The following is a 17,390-nucleotide window of genomic DNA, read 5'->3' as shown; positions in this document are numbered from 1 at the left end:
CTTGGAATGGGGTCACAGATGATGTTGGGGGATAGAGGGATCAGACAGTTGGTATTTTAATGTCCAGTCCTTCTATTTTTAGGGGATAGGAGTGATTTCCAGAGGTGTCGGTCAGTGGTTTTCTACTCTAGAAAAAGAGGGCCCTGCCGGCTGCTATGGTGAATGCATGGCCATCTTTAGGGAAGGAGAGTGAAGCTATTACATAGCCGGCACCTGTCTGTAACAGTAGTGATGAGAACTTTCTCTGATCGCTGCAGTTTAACAGTTTAAATGCCTTGTCGATCGCTGACAGCAGCCTATAAATGACTTGCCTGCAATGTGATTGCTGGCGGTGATGGATTGCCTTGCAGCCGGGGCATTGATGAAAGCCTGTTACTACCATCTTGGTATTCCTTTGACGTTCAGTTACTGCTTGAGCTTTATAGGAGAATAACTATTTCTTCGGCGCTCCATTGGGAGACCCAGACGATTGGGTGTATAGCACTGCCTCCGGAGGCCACACAAAGCAATTACACTAAAAAGTGTAAGGCCCCTCCCCTTCTGGCTATACACCCCCAGTGGGATCACTGGCTCACCAGTTTTCTGCTTTGTGCGAAGGAGGTCAGACATCCACGCATAGCTCCACTGTTTAGTCAGCAGTAGCTGCTGACTATATCGGATGGAAGAAAAGAGGGCCCATATGGGGCCCCCAGCATGCTCCCTTCTTACCCCACTTGTGGTTTGTAAGGTTGAGGTACCCATTGCGGGTACGGAGGCTGGAGCCCACATGCTGTTTTCCTTCCCCATCCCCCTGAGGGGCTCTGAGGAAGTGGGATCTTACCGGCCACCAAGCCCTGAGGCCGGGCTCCATCCACAGACCCATAGAACCTGCTGGATGTGGAGCGGGAGTGCCGTTCAGGGACAAGGCCCTGCAACTTTCAGGTACTCTGTGTCCCCGTATGGCAGGCCACGCACACCCCAGGCTTGCTGGGTGTGCTAGTGCGCCGGGGACTGTAGCGCTGTGCGCTGGGCTTATAGTCCCCGCAGATTACTGGGGAACTTTATGTGTGTGGATCGCCGCGCCGACCGCCCCTGGAGCGGCGGCGCAGCTGCGACTTGTAGTGCGCCGGGGACGCGCCGACCGCGCTTTTACGGCGGCGGCGCTTCTAACTTTAGTCCCCGGTCTTCTGCGGCCTAGCTCCGCTTCGTTAACGCCCCCCACCCTGTCAATCAGGGTAGGGGAGAGACGTTGTTCAATCGGCAGCGCCGAGGGCTGGAGCACGATTTACATGCTCCAGCCCTCTCACTGAGCACAGTAGGACACAAACTTCGCGCTTTTTCTCTGTGCACGCCCTAGGCCCGCCCCCAGGCTTGCAGCTCCCCAGGACGCCGGCAGCCATTATACACATGCAGTCTGGCTGGAGAACGGACGCAGGCTCTGGGGGACCCAGGCTAGGGGTTTCTGGCGACCACACACCCGCGCTAAGCGGGCGGTAAGCAGCACATACGTGCGGCCCCACTAGTGCCACAGTGTTATATTTTTCGCTGTACCAGATATATTTATATACTGCACTGTAAGGTCGCTTCTTGGCTGTACACCCTATATTGCTTTGAGGAGACAACAGCATGTCATCCGCAAAACGCAAGGGTGCCAAGGCACGGGCTGTATACACGGCTTCTACAGCATGTGGGGCTGATCTACCAGCAGGCTCCAACGACTCTCATTGTGTGCAATGTTCAGTCCCAGTGGCACTTCGTCAGCCAGAGCCTATTGTGGTGGTAGCCCAGGCAGAGACGCCTGTGAACCCTGCCCCGGTGACGGGGACAGAATTTGCAGTCTTTGCTGATAAAATGTCTGTGACTATGACAAAAATCCTGGAGACCTTGCAGTCCAGGCCAGTTGCTCAGACCATAGACACTGCTGTGTCTATGTTCCCCGGTCCCCCTCAGTTGGAACTAATCCGTACTTCAAGGGGGTCTCAGGCATCACAGGCTGAGGGCTCTGACTCCGATGACAGTCCCAGTCCGCCTAAGCGAGCTCGCTGGGAGAGACCCTCCACGTCATCACGCGGATCAGGGTCTCAGCGAGAAGGGTCCCTATATGATGCTTCAGAGGTGGGTGATCAGGAGTCTTGTCCTGACGCCGCACTCAATTTGGATACGCCAGATGGTGACGCCATGGTAAATGACCTTATAGCGGCCATCAATAGGCTGTTGGATATTTCTCCCCCAGCCCCTTCTGCAGAGGAGGCAGCTGCACAGCAGGAGAAATTCCATTTCCTGTATCCCAAGCGTAAATTGAGTACTTTTCTGGACCACTCTGACTTCAGAGAATCCATCCAGAAACACAATACTTATCCGGACAAGCGTTTTTCTAAACGCCTTAAGGATACACGTTATCCTTTTCCCCCTGACGTGGTCAAACGCTGGACCCAGTGTCCAAAAGTGGACCCTCCAATATCCAGGCTTGCAGCTAGATCCATAGTTGCAGTGGAGGATGGGGCTTCACTTAAAGATGCCAATGACAGACAGATGGACCTTTGGTTGAAATCTGTCTATGAAGCTATCGGCGCGTCGTTTGCTCCAGCATTCGCGGCCGTGTGGGCGCTCCAAGCTATTTCAGCTGGTCTGGCACAGGTGGACTCTCTCATACGTCCAGCAGTGCCGCAAGTGGCGTCCCTAACTACGCAAATGTCTGCGTTTGCGACCTACGCTATCAATGCGGTACTGGACTCTACGAGCCGTACCTCAATGGCATCCGCCAACTCTGTAGTTTTGCGCAGGGCCTTGTGGTTAAAGGAATGGAAAGCAGATTCTGCTTCTAAAAAATGTTTAACCAGCTTGCCATTATCTGGAGACAGACTGTTTGGTGAGCAATTGGCGGAAATAATTAAACAGTCCAAAGGTAAGGACTCCTCCTTACCCCAGCCCAGATCAAGCAAACCTCCACAGAGGAAGTGGCAGTCAAAGTTTCGGTCCTTTCGAGGCTCGGGCAAGCCCCAATTCTCCTCGTCCAAAGGGACTCAGAAAGAGCAAAGGAGCTCTGATTCCTGGCGGGCTCACTCACGCCCCAAGAAAGCAACCGGAGGTACCGCTTCCAAGGCGGCTGCCTCATGACTTTCGGCCGCCTCCCTCCGCATCCTCGGTCGGTGGCAGGCTCTCCCGCTTTTGCGACATTTGGCTGCCACAGGTCAAAGACCGGTGGGTAACAGACATTTTGTCTCACGGGTACAGGATAGAGTTCAGTTCTCGTCCTCCGCCTCGGTTCTTCAGAACTTCCCCACATCCCGACCGAGCAGATGCCCTTCTGCAGGCGGTGACTTCTCTAAGAGCAGATGGAGTGGTGGTCCCTGTTCCTCTTCAGGAACAAGGTCAAGGTTTTTACTCCAATCTCTTTGTGGTGCCAAAAAAGGACGGCTCATTCCGTCCTGTTCTGGACCTAAAACTGCTCAACAAGCATGTGAACGCCAGGCGGTTCCGGATGGAATCCCTCCGCTCAGTCATTGCCTCAATGTCTCAAGGAGATTTCCTAGCATCAATAGACATCAAGGATGCTTATCTCCACGTGCCGATTGCTACAGAGCACCAACGCTTTCTACGCTTCGTGATAGGAGACGACCATCTTCAGTTCGTAGCTCTGCCATTTGGTCTCGCAACAGCCCCACGGGTGTTCACCAAGATCATGGCGGCAGTGGTAGCAGTCTTGCACTCTCAGGGACACTCTGTGATCCCTTACTTGGACGATCTACTGGTCAAGGCACCCTCTCAAGAGGCATGCCAACTCAGCTTGACTGTTGCACTGGAGACTCTCCAGACGTTCGGGTGGATCATCAACTTCTCAAAGTCAAATCTGTCACCGACCCAGTCACTAACGTATCTTGGCATGGAGTTTCATACTCTCTCAGCGATAGTGAAGCTTCCGCTGGACAAGCAGCGGTCTCTACAGACTGGGGTGCAGGCTCTCCTTCAAGATCAGTCGCACTCCTTAAGACGCCTCATGCACTTCCTCGGGAAGATGGTGGCGGCAATGGAGGCGGTTCCGTTTGCGCAGTTTCATCTGCGCCCACTTCAATTGGACATTCTCCGCCAATGGGACGGGAAGTCAAAATCCCTGGACAGGAAAGTCTCCCTTTCCCAGACGGCCAAGGACTCTCTGCAGTGGTGGCTTCTTCCCACCTCATTATCACAGGGAAGATCCTTCCTACCACCGTCTTGGGCGGTGGTCACGACAGACGCGAGTCTGTCAGGGTGGGGAGCAGTTTTTCTCCACCACAGGGCTCAGGGTACGTGGACTCAGCAGGAGTCCACCCTTCAGATCAATGTTCTGGAAATCAGAGCAGTGTATCTTGCCCTACTAGCCTTCCAGCAGTGGCTGGAAGGAAGGCAGATCCGAATTCAGTCGGACAACTCCACAGCGGTGGCATACATCAACCACCAAGGGGGGACACGCAGTCGGCAAGCCTTCCAGGAAGTCCGGCGGATTCTGATGTGGGTGGAAGCCACGGCCTCCACCATATCCGCAGTTCACATCCCCGGCGTAGAAAACTGGGAAGCAGACTTCCTCAGTCGCCAGGGCATGGACGCAGGGGAATGGTCCCTTCACCCAGACGCGTTTCAGGAAATCTGTCGCCGATGGGGAAGGCCGGACGTCGACCTCATGGCGTCCCGGCACAACAACAAGGTCCCAACCTTCATGGCACGGTCTCGCGATCAAAGAGCGCTGGCGGCAGACGCCCTAGTGCAAGATTGGTCGCAGTTCCGGCTCCCTTATGTGTTTCCACCTCTGGCACTCTTGCCCAGAGTGCTACGCAAGATCAGATCCGATTGCAGCCGCGTCATACTCGTCGCTCCAGACTGGCCGAGGAGGGCGTGGTATCCGGATCTGTGGCAGCTCACGGTCGGCCAACCGTGGGCACTACCAGACCGACCAGACTTACTGTCCCAAGGGCCGTTTTTCCATCGGAATTCTGCGGCCCTGAACCTGACTGTGTGGCCATTGAGTCCTGGATCCTAGCGTCTTCAGGATTATCCCAAGGGGTCGTTGCCACCATGAGACAGGCTAGGAAGCCCACGTCCGCTAAGATCTACCACAGAACGTGGAGGATATTCTTATCCTGGTGCTCTGCTCAGGGAGTGTCTCCCTGGCCATTTGCATTGTCTACCTTTCTTTCTTTCCTGCAATCTGGGTTAGAAAAAGGTTTGTCGCTCGGCTCCCTTAAAGGGCAAGTCTCGGCGCTATCCGTCTTTTTTCAGAAGCGTCTAGCACGACTTTCTAAGGTACGCACGTTCCTGCAGGGGGTTTGTCATATCGTACCCCCGTACAAGCGGCCGTTAGATCCATGGGATCTGAACAGGGTACTGGTTGCCCTCCAGAAGCCGCCCTTCGAGCCTCTGAGGGAGGTTTCACTTTCTAGACTATCACAGAAAGTGGCTTTTCTGGTAGCGATCACATCTCTTCGGAGAGTGTCTGAGCTAGCAGCGCTGTCATCCAAGGCTCCCTTCCTGGTCTTCCACCAGGACAAGGTAGTGCTGCGCCCCATTCAGGAGTTTCTCCCGAAGGTGGTATCCTCTTTTCATCTTAATCAGGATATCTCTTTGCCTTCTTTTTGTCCTCATGCAGTTCATCGCTATGAGAAGGATTTACATTTGTTAGATCTGGTGAGAGCACTCAGAATCTACATTTCCCGCACGGCGCTCCTGCGCCGTTCGGATGCACTCTTTGTCCTTGTCGCTGGTAAGCGCAAAGGGTCGCAGGCTTCCAAGGCCAACCTGGCTCGATGGATCAAAGAACCAATTCTTGAAGCCTACCGTTCTGCTGGGCTTCCGGTTCCATCAGGGCTGAAGGCCCATTCTGCCAGAGCCGTGGGTGCGTCCTGGGCATTACGACACCAGGCTACGGCTCAACAGGTGTGCCAGGCAGCTACCTTGTCGAGTCTGCATACTTTCACCAAACATTATCAGGTGCATACCTATGCTTCGGCGGACGCCAGCCTAGGTAGAAGAGTCCTGCAGGCGGCAGTTGCCTCCCCGTAGGGGAGGGCTGTCTTTGCAGCTCTAACATGAGGTATTTCTTTACCCACCCAGGGACAGCTTTTGGACGTCCCAATCGTCTGGGTCTCCCAATGGAGCGCCGAAGAAGAAGGGAATTTTGTTACTTACCGTAAATTCCTTTTCTTCTAGCTCCTATTGGGAGACCCAGCACCCGCCCTGTTGTCCTTCGGGATTTTTGGTTGTTTTTCGGGTACACATGTTGTTCATGTTGAATGGTTTTCAGTTCTCCGACGTTACTTCGGAGTGAATTTGTTTAAACCAGTTATTGGCTTTCCTCCTTCTTGCTTTTGCACTAAAACTGGTGAGCCAGTGATCCCACTGGGGGTGTATAGCCAGAAGGGGAGGGGCCTTACACTTTTTAGTGTAATTGCTTTGTGTGGCCTCCGGAGGCAGTGCTATACACCCAATCGTCTGGGTCTCCCAATAGGAGCTAGAAGAAAAGGAATTTACGGTAAGTAACAAAATTCCCTTCTTTCTTTTCTTAAAATCAAAGTTCTTTACTTTTTTAACTGCTAAAATATATTGTAAAACTTAGTACAATTGTATTGACAACAAACCTCTAGCATCATAATGCTGGGTCATGATTACTTTAGAATGAATGCCGTAGAAACAGCTGTAAATCTCATTGCTCTATTTCACGCCACTTAGATTTTCTTTGTTTTTGACTACATTATATGGGCCCATAAGTGTGCTCAGTCATAGTATTAGTATTTTCTTCGGCGCTCCATTGGGAGACCCAGACGATTGGGTGTATAGCACTGCCTCCGGAGGCCACACAAAGCAATTACACTAAAAAGTGTAAGGCCCCTCCCCTTCTGGCTATACACCCCCAGTGGGATCACTGGCTCACCAGTTTTCTGCTCTCCAGTTTTCTGCTTTGTGCGAAGGAGGTCAGACATCCACGCATAGCTCCACTGTTTGTAGTCAGCAGTAGCTGCTGGCTATATCGGATGGAAGAAAAGAGGGCCCATATGGGGCCCCCAGCATGCTCCCTTCTCACCCGCGGTGGTGCTTGTAAGGTTGAGGTACCTATTGCTGGTACAGAGGCTGAAGCCCACATGCTGTTTTCCTTCCACATCCCCTGGTGGGCTCTGTGGAAGTGGGATCTTGCCGGCCCCCAAGCCCTGAGGCCGGGCTCCATCCACAGACCCAGAGAACCTGCTGGATTTGGAGCGGGAGTGCCGTTCAGGGACAAGGCCCTGCAACTTTCAGGTACTCTGTGTCCCCGGCAGGCACGGACACTCTCAGGCTTGCTGAGCGTTATAGTGCGCCGGGGACAGTAGCGCTGTGCGCTGGGGTTAGGTCACTGCAGCTTTGCTGAGTGACGTTACATGTTGGGAACTACTGCGCCGACCGCTACAGGAGCGGCGGCGCAGCTGCGACTTGTGGTGCGCCGGGGACTTTGCGCCGACCGCGCTTTTACGGCGGCGGCGCTTCTAACTTTAGCCCCCGGCTTCTGCGGCCTAGCGCCGCTTCGTTCCCGCCCCCACCCTGTCAATCAGGGTAGGGGAGAGACGCTGCTCAATAGGCAGCGCCGAGGGCTGGAGCTCTATTTACATGCTCCAGCCCTCTCAATAGGCACAGTGGGAAGCAGGCTTCCCGCTCTTCGTCTGTATACGCCCAGGGCCCGCCCCCCCTCTCCACAAGGACGCCGGCAGCCATTACACATGCGGTCTGGCTGGGGAAAGGCAGCAGGCTCTGGGAGACCCAGACTAGAGGGATTTCTGGCGTCCACACACCGCTCCTAAGCGGGCGGTAAGCTGCACTTTAGTGCTGGCCCCACTAGTGCCTCAGTGTTATATTAGTGTACTTTTTTCTTAGTACCATATATATATATATATATAGTTGCACTGTAAGGTCGCTTCTTGGCTGGACACCCTGTACTGCTCTGAGGAGGCAGCAACATGTCATCCGCAAAACGCAAGGGTGCCAAGGCACAGGCTGTGTACACTGTTTGTACAGCATGTGGGGCTGATCTACCGGCAGGCTCCAAAGACTCACATTGTATGCAATGTTCAGTCCCAGTGGCACTTCGTCAGCCAGAGCCTATTGTGGTGGTAGCCCAGGCAGAGACGCCTGTGAACCCTGCCCCGGTGACGGGGACAGACTTTGCAGTTTTTGCTGATAAAATGTCTGTGACTATGTCAAAAATCCTGGAGACCTTGCAGTCCAGGCCAGTTACTCAGACCATGGACACTGCTGTGTCTATGCTCTCCGGTCCCCCTCAGTTGGAACTAATCCGTACTTCAGGGGGGTCTCAAGCATCACAGGCTGAAGTCTCTGACTCAGATGACAGTCCCAGGCAGCCTAAGCGAGCTCGCTGGGAAAGACCCTCCACGTCATCACACTGGTCAGGGTCTCAGCGAGACTAGGCTCTCTGTGATGAGACTGAGGACGGTGATCAGGATTCTAATCCTGAGGCCCATCTCAATCTGGATGCCCCTGATGGTGACGCCATGGTTAATGACCTTATATCGGCAATTAATAGGCTGTTGGATATTTCTCCCCCAGCCCCTTCTGCAGAGGAGGCAGCTGCACAGCAGGAGAAGTTCCATTTCCTGTATCCCAAGCAGCATTCGCGGCCGTGTGGGCACTCCAAGCTATTTCAGCTGGTTTAGCACAGGTGGATGCTATCATACATCCAGCAGTGCCGCAAGTGGCGTCCCTAACTTCGCAAATGTCTGCGTTTGCGACCTATGCTATCAATGCGGTCCTAGAATCTACGAGCCGTACCGCTATGGCGTCCGCCAATTCTGTGGTTTTGCGCAGAGCCTTGTGGTTAAAGGACTGGAAAGCAGATGCTGGTTCCAAAAAATGCTTAACCAGCTTGCCATTATCTAGAGACAGACTGTTTGGTGAGCCATTGGCTGAAATCATAAAACAGTCCAAGGGTAAGGACTCTTCCTTACCACAGCCCAGAGCAAGTAAACCTCAACAGAAAAAGTGGCAGTCGAGGTTTCGGTCCTTTCGAGGCTCGGGCAAGGCCCAATTCTCCTCGTCCAAAAGGACTCAGAAAGAACAAGGGAGCTCAGATTCCTGGCGGGCTCACTCACGCCCCAGGAAAGCAAATGGAGGAACCGCTTCCAAAGCGGCTACCTCATGACTTTCGGCCTCCTCCCTCCGCATCCTCGGTCGGTGGCAGGCTCTCCCGCTTTTGCGACATTTGGCTGTCACAGGTCAAAGACCGGTGGGTAACAGACATTTTGTCTCGCGGGTACAGAATCGAGTTCAGTTCTCGGCCTCCACTTCGGTTCTTCAGAACCTCCCCACACCCCAACCGAGCAGATGCCATGCGGCAGGCGGTGGACTCTCTAAGAGCAGAAGGAGTCGTGATCCCTGTCCCCCCTCAGGAACGGGGGCGAGGATTTTACTCCAATCTCTTTGTGGTTCCAAAAAAGGACGGCTCCTTCCGTCCTGTTCTGGACCTAAAACTGCTCAACAAGCATGTGAACGCCAGGCGGTTCCGGATGGAATCCCTCCGCTCAGTCATTGCCTCAATGTCTCAAGGAGATTTCCTAGCATCAATAGACATCAAAGATGCTTATCTCCACGTGCCGATTGCTACAGAGCACCAACGCTTTCTACGCTTCGTGATAGGAGACGACCATCTCCAGTTCGTAGCTCTGCCATTTGGTCTGGCGACAGCCCCTCGGGTGTTCACCAAGATCATGGCGGCAGTGGTAGCAGTCTTGCACTCTCACGGACACTCTGTGATCCCTTACTTGGACGATCTACTGGTCAAGGCACCCTCTCAAGAGGCATGCCAACTCAGCCTGAATGTTGCACTGGAGACTCTCCAGGCGTTCGGGTGGATCATCAACTTCCCAAAGTCAAATCTGTCACCGACCCAATCACTAACGTATCTTGGCATGGAGTTTCATACTCTCTCAGCGATAGTGAAGCTTCCGCTGGACAAGCAGCGGTCTCTACAGACTGGGGTGCAGGCTCTCCTTCAAAGTCAGTCGCACTCCTTAAGACGCCTCATGCACTTCCTCGGGAAGATGGTGGCGGCAATAGAGGCGGTTCCGTTTGCGCAGTTTCATCTGCGTCCACTTCAATGGGACTTTCTCCGCCAATGGGACGGGAAGTCAACATCCCTGGACAGGAAAGTCTCCCTTTCCCAGACGGCCAAGGACTCTCTGCAGTGGTGGCTTCTTCCCACCTCATTATCATAGGGAAGATCCTTCCTACCACCGTCTTGGGCGGTGGTCACGACAGACGCGAGTCTGTCAGGGTGGGGAGCAGTCTTTCTCCACCACAGGGCTCAGGGTACGTGGACTCGGCAGGAGTCCACCCTTCAGATCAATGTTCTGGAAATCAGAGCAGTGTATCTTGCCCTACTAGCCTTCCAGCAGTGGCTGGAAGGAAGGCAGATCCGAATTCAGTCGGACAACTCCACAGCGGTGGCATACATCAACCACCAAGGGGGGACACGCAGTCGGCAAGCCTTCCAGGAAGTCCGGCGGATTCTGATGTGGGTGGAAGCCACGGCCTCCACCATATCCGCAGTTCACATCCCCGGCGTAGAAAACTGGGAAGCAGACTTCCTCAGTCGCCAGGGCATGGACGCAGGGGAATGGTCCCTTCACCCAGACGTGTTTCAGGAAATCTGTCGCCGCTGGGGGGTGCAGGACGTCGACCTAATGGCGTCACGGCACAACAAGGTCCCAACCTTCATGGCACGGTCTCGCGATCAAAGAGCGCTGGCGGCAGACGCCCTAGTGGAAGATTGGTCGCAGTTCCGGCTCCCTTATGTGTTTCCACCTCTGGCACTCTTGCCCAGAGTGCTACGCAAGATCAGATCCGATTGCAGCCGCGTCATACTTGTCGCCCCAGACTGGCCGAGGAGGGCGTGGTATCCGGATCTGTGGCAGCTCACGGTCGGCCAACCGTGGGCACTCCCAGACCGACCAGACTTACTGTCCCAAGGGCCGTTTTTCCATCGGAATTCTGCGGCCCTGAACCTGACTGTGTGGCCATTGAGTCCTGGATCCTAGCGTCTTCAGGATTGTCCCAAGGGGTCGTTGCCACCATGAGACAGGCTAGGAAGCCCACGTCCGCTAAGATCTACCACAGAACGTGGAGGATATTCTTATCCTGGTCTTCTGCTCAGGGAGTGTCTCCCTGGCTATTTGCATTGCCTACCTTTCTTTCTTTCCTGCAATCTGGGTTAGAAAAAGGTTTGTCGCTCGGCTCCCTTAAAGGTCAGGTCTCGGCGCTATCTGTCTTTTTTCAGAGGCATTTAGCACGCCTTCCTAAGGTGCGCACGTTCCTACAGGGGGTTTGCCATATCGTACCCCCGTACAAGCGGCCGTTAGATCCATGGGATCTGAACAGGGTACTAGTTGCCCTCCAGAAGCCGCCCTTCGAGCCTCTGAGGGAGGTTTCACTTTCTAGACTATCACAGAAAGTGGCTTTTCTGGTAGCGATCACATCTCTTCGGAGAGTGTCTGAGCTAGCAGCGCTATCATCCAAGGCTCCCTTCCTGGTCTTCCACCAGGACAAGGTTGTGCTGCGCCCCATTCAGGAGTTTCTCCCGAAGGTGGTATCCTCTTTTCATCTTAATCAGGATATCTCTTTGCCTTCGTTTTGTCCTCATGCAGTTCATCGGTATGAGAAAGATTTACATTTGTTAGATCTGGTGAGAGCACTCAGAATCTACATTTCCCGCACGGCGCCCTTGCGCCGTTCGGATGCACTCTTTGTCCTTGTCGCTGGTAAGCGCAAAGGGTCGCAGGCTTCTAAGGCCACCCTGGCTCGATGGATCAAAGAACCAATTCTTGAAGCCTACCGTTCTGCTGGGCTTCCGGTTCCATCAGGGCTGAAGGCCCATTCTACCAGAGCCGTGGGTGCATCCTGGGCATTACGACACCAGGCTACGGCTCAACAGGTGTGCCAGGCAGCTACCTGGTCGAGTCTGCACACTTTCACCAAACATTATCAGGTGCATACCTATGCTTCGGCGGACGCCAGCCTAGGTAGAAGAGTCCTGCAGGCGGCAGTTGCCTCCATATAGGGGAGGGCTGTCTTGCAGCTCTAACATGAGGTATTTCTTTACCCACCCAGGGACAGCTTTTGGACGTCCCAATCGTCTGGGTCTCCCAATGGAGCGCCGAAGAAGAAGGGAATTTTGTTACTTACCGTAAATTCCTTTTCTTCTAGCTCTTATTGGGAGACCCAGCACCCGCCCTGTTGTCCTTCGGGATTGTTGGTTTGTTTGCGGGTACACATGTTGTTCATGTTGAATGGTTTTTCAGTTCTCCGATGTTACTCGGAGAGAATTTGTTTAAACCAGTTATTGGCTTTCCTCCTTCTTGCTTTTGCACTAAAACTGGTGAGCCAGTGATCCCACTGGGGGTGTATAGCCAGTAGGGGAGGGGCCTTACACTTTTTAGTGTAATTGCTTTGTGTGGCCTCCAGAGGCAGTGCTATACACCCAATCGTCTGGGTCTCCCAATAAGAGCTAGAAGAAAAGGAATTTACGGTAAGTAACAAAATTCCCTTCTTTTCTTTGTCGCTCCATTGGGAGACCCAGACAATTGGGTGTATAGCTTATGCCTCCGGAGGTCACACATAGCATTACACTTAAAAGTGTAAACCCCTCCCCTCTGCCTATACACCCGCCCGTGCATCACGGGCTCCTCAGTTTTATTGCTTTGTGGAAGGAGGCACACATCCACGCAAGCTCCACTTTTTAGTCAGCAGCAGCTGCTGACTATATCGGATGGAAGAAAAGTGGGCCCATACAGGGCCCCCAGCATGCTCCCTTCTCACCCCACTCGGGTCGGCGGTGCTGTTAAGGTTGAGGTACCCATTGTGGGTACATAGGCAGGAGCCACATGCTGTTTTCCTTCCCCATCCCTTAGGGGCTCTGGGTGAAGTGGGATCCTGACCGGTCACCAGGCGCTGGGACCGCGCTCCCTCCGCAGCCCCTGGGGGAATCTGCTGGATAGGAGCCGGGTATCATCAGGGACAAGGCCCTGCGACTCTGAGGTACTCTGTGTCCCCTTGGGGACGGCGCATAGTGCGCCTGGGTAATACACTGCAGCAGCTGCTGGGTGTGTTAGTGCGCCGGGACTACCGCGCTGGCCGCGCTTGTTTGCCGGCCGCGCTTATAACTTTAGTCCCCGGCTTTTGCGGCCTAGTGCCGCATATTCCCGCCCCCGGGCCTGCCAGTCAGGGGTAAGGGCGGGACGCTGCACTGGACGTCAGCGCTGAGGGCAGGAGCATACTTTGTATCCTCCTCCCCCCTCACTGAGCACCGTGGGGCACCAGATTCCCGCACTTTTACAGGCACGCCCACGGCCCCCTCCTCCTCTCTGAACGCCGGCAGCCATTGCTGCGAGACGCTGGAGAACTTCAGAGGGGAGACAACTGAGCTCACAGCTCTGGGAGGCCCAGGCAGGGATCTGGTGGTCACACAACCGCTGGGAGCGGTCGGTAAGCCGCACCTGTTACTAGGTGCTGGTCCCCCTGGGTGCCGAATTGTATATTTATATGCTTATAGTGTATACATTTACTCTGTACGGCCTCACTGTTAGCGTTTGGCTATATACCCTGACTGATTATTCTAAGAGGAGAAACAGCATGTCGTCTGCAAAAAGCAAGGGTACCAAAGCACAGGCTTACTTTGCAACCTGTACCTCATGTGCGGCAATGCTTCCTGCAGGTTCCACCTACCCTCATTGTGTGCAATGCTCGGCCCCTGTGACACTCACTCAGCCGGAGTCTCAGCCACTGGTGGGACCCCCGGCCCAGGTGGAACCTCCGGCCCCCACTGTCCAGGTGACAGGGACAGAGTTTGCAGTATTTGCTGACAAACTTTCTGAGTCTATGGATAGATGGTCTGCTAAGATACTGGAAGCTTTGCAGTCCAGACCTGTAACACAGGCCCCGGGCACTGTTGATTCATTGCCCCCATGCCCCCCTCGGTCGGAGCAGCAAAGAGCTCCTGGGTCAACTCATAGGTCCCACGGGGAGGACTCCGACACGGACCGCAGTCCCAGACCATCGAAGCGGGCTCGCTGGGAGCGTCCCTCGACTTCATCACACTGTTCAGGGTCTTAGCATGAGGACTCTCTGGAGGATGAAGCAGATGCGGCAGATCAGGACTCTGATCCTGACGCCGCGCTCAACCTTGATACGCCTGAAGGGGACGCCATAGTAAACGACCTTATAGCGTCAATCAATCAGGTGTTAGATCTTTCTCCTCCACCCCTTCCGATTGAGGAGTCAGCTTCTCAGCAGGAGAAATTTCATTTTAGGTTTCCCAAACGTACACGGAGTGCGTTTCTTGATCACTCCGACTTCAAAGACGCAGTCCAGAAGCACCGAGCTTTTCCGGATAAGCGCTTTACTAAGCGACTTCATGACACACGTTATCCCTTCCCCCCTGACGTAGTCAAGGGTTGGGCCCAGTGTCCCAAGGTGGATCCTCCAGTCTCTAGACTGGCGGCCAGATCCATAGTTGCAGTGGCAGATGGTGCATCACTAAAGGATGCCACTGACAGGCAGATAGAGCTCCTGATGAAATCCATCTATGAGGCTATCGGCGCATCCTTTGCTCCGGCATTTGCTGCCGTATGGGCACTACAAGCTATCTCAGCTTGTCAGTCTGAGATTAATGCACTCACACGAGCCGCGACTCCGCAGGTTGTGTCATTAACCTCTCAGGCGTCGGCGTTTGCGTCCTACGCCATGAATGCGGTACTAGACTCTGTGAGCCGTACAGCGGTAGCATCCGCCAATTCAGTGGCAGTCCGCAGGGCCATGTGGCTACGTGAATGGAAGGCAGACTCTGCTTCCAAGAAGTTTTTAACCGGTTTGCCGTTTTCTGGCGACCGCCTGTTTGGCGAGCAATTGGATGAAATCATTAAACAATCCAAGGGTAAGGACTCGTCCTTACCCCAGTCCAAACCTAACAGACCTCAACAACGGAAGGTACAATCGAGGTTTCGGTCCTTTCGGCCCTCAGGCAGGTCTCAATTCTCCTCGTCCAACAGGCCTCAAAAGGATCAGAGGAACTCTGATTCATGGCGGTCTAAGGCACGTCCTAAAAAGACCGCCGGAGGAACCGCTCCCAAAGCGGCCTCCTCATGACTTGCGGACTCCCCAAACCGCATCCTCGGTCGGTGGCAGGCTCTCCCGCTTTTGCGATGCCTGGTTCCCACATGTCCAAGACCGATGGGTGAGAGACATTCTGTCTCACGGTTACAGGATAGAGTTCAATTCTCGTCCTCCGATTCGTTTCTTCAGAACATCTCCGCCCCCCGAGCGAGCCGATGCTCTTCTGCAGGCGGTGAACTCTCTGAAGGCAGAAGGAGTAGTTATCCCCGTTCCCCTTCAGCAATGGGGTCACGGTTTTTACTCCAACTTGTTTGTCGTACCAAAAAAGGACGGATCTTTCCGTCCCGTCCTGGACCTCAAACTGCTCAACAAACACGTGAAAACCAGACTATTCCGGATGGAATCTCTCCGCTCCGTCATCGCCTCGATGTCCCAAGGAGACTTCCTAGCCTCAATCGACATCAAGGATGCTTATCTCCACGTGCCGATTGCACCAGAGCATCAGCGCTTCCTGCGTTTCGCCATCGGGGACGAACACCTTCAGTTAGTGGCATTGCCTTTCGGCCTGGCAACAGCCCCACGGGTCTTCACCAAGGTCATGGCAACAGTGGTTGCAGTCCTACACTCTCAGGGACACTCAGTGATCCCTTACTTGGACGATCTTCTTGTCAAGGCCCCCTCTCGGGTGGCATGCCAACACAGCCTGAACATTGCTCTGGAGACACTCCAGAGGTTCGGGTGGATCATCAATTTCCCAAAGTCAAAACTGACACCGGAACAATCGCTGACATATCTCGGGATGGAGTTTCACACTCTCCCAGCGATAGTGAAACTTCCGCTGGACAAACAACGATCACTACAGACAGGGGTGCGATCTCTCCTCCGAGCCCAGTCGCACCCCTTGAGACGCCTCATGCACTTCCTAGGGAAGATGGTGGCAGCAATGGAGGCAGTTCCATTTGCACAGTTTCATCTGCGTCCTCTTCAATGGGACATTCTCCGCAAATGGGACAGGAAATCGACGTCCCTCGACAGGAACGTCTCCCTTTCTCGGGCAGCCAAGGCATCCCTTCAGTGGTGGCTTCTTCCCACTTCTTTGTCGAAGGGGAAATCCTTCCTGCCCCCATCCTGGGCTGTGGTCACGACGGACGCGAGTCTGTCAGGGTGGGGAGCGGTCTTCCTCCACCACAGGGCTCCGGGTACCTGGACTCAGCCAGAGTCCTCCCTTCAGATCAATGTTCTGGAGATAAGGGCAGTGTATCTAGCCCTGAAGGCGTTCCAGCCGTGGCTGGAAGGCAGGCAGATCCGAATTCAGTCGGACAACGCCACGGCGGTGGCATACATAAACCACCAAGGCGGCACGCGCAGTCGGCAAGCCTTCCAGGAAGTTCGGCGGATTCTGCTGTGGGTGGAAGCCACAGCCTCCACCATCTCCGTAGTACACATCCCGGGCGTGGAAAACTGGGAAGCGGACTTTCTCAGTCGCCAGGGCATGGACGCAGGGGAATGGTCTCTTCACCCGGACGTGTTTCAAGAGATCTGTTGCCGCTGGGGGAAGCCGGACGTCGACCTAATGGCGTCCCGGCACAACAACAAGGTCCCGGCATTCATGGCACGGTCTCAAGATCACAAAGCTCTGGCGTCAGACGCCTTAGTTCAGGATTGGTCGCAGTTTCAACTGCCTTATGTCTTTCCTCCTCTGGCACTGCTGCCCAGAGTGTTACGCAAGATCAGGTCCGACTGCCGCCGCGCCCTCCTCGTCGCCCCAGACTGGCCAAGGAGGTCGTGGTACCCGGATCTGTGGCATCTCACGGTGGGTCAACCGTGGGCACTGCCAGACCGACCAGACTTGCTGTCTCAAGGGCCATTTTTCCATCTGAATTCTGCGGCCCTCAACCTGACTGTGTGGCCATTGAGTCCTGGATCCTAGCGTCTTCAGGGTTATCTCAAGAGGTCATTGCCACTATGAGACAGGCCAGGAAACCAACGTCAGCCAAGATCTACCACAGGACGTGGAGGATCTTCTTATCCTGGTGCTCTGATCAGGGTTTTATTCCATGGCCATTTGCCTTGCCCACTTTTCTGTCTTTCCTTCAATCCGGAATGGAAAAGGGGCTGTCTCTCGGCTCTCTTAAGGGACAAGTCTCGGCGCTCTCTGTATTTTTTCAAAAGCGTCTAGCAAGGCTTCCGCAAGTACGCACGTTCCTGCAGGGGGTTTGCCACATAGTCCCCCCTTACAAGCGCCCGCTAGAACCCTGGGATCTGAACAGGGTGCTAATGGCTCTTCAGAAACC

The 17,390-nt window shown here is 54.3% G+C and overlaps 1 protein-coding gene across 2 annotated transcripts in view; it reads left to right on the top strand.

Annotated features, from left to right (window-relative positions):
* The window catches only part of USP7 (ubiquitin specific peptidase 7), a 245,198-nt gene that overhangs the window by 119,805 nt on the left and 108,003 nt on the right, over positions 1–17,390 (top strand). The window lies entirely within an intron of this gene.

Source organism: Anomaloglossus baeobatrachus, chromosome 7 (assembly GCF_048569485.1).
Source record: "Anomaloglossus baeobatrachus isolate aAnoBae1 chromosome 7, aAnoBae1.hap1, whole genome shotgun sequence".
Taxonomy (NCBI): Eukaryota; Metazoa; Chordata; class Amphibia; order Anura; family Aromobatidae; genus Anomaloglossus; species Anomaloglossus baeobatrachus.
This window is presented reverse-complemented; position numbering and strand designations above follow the sequence as displayed.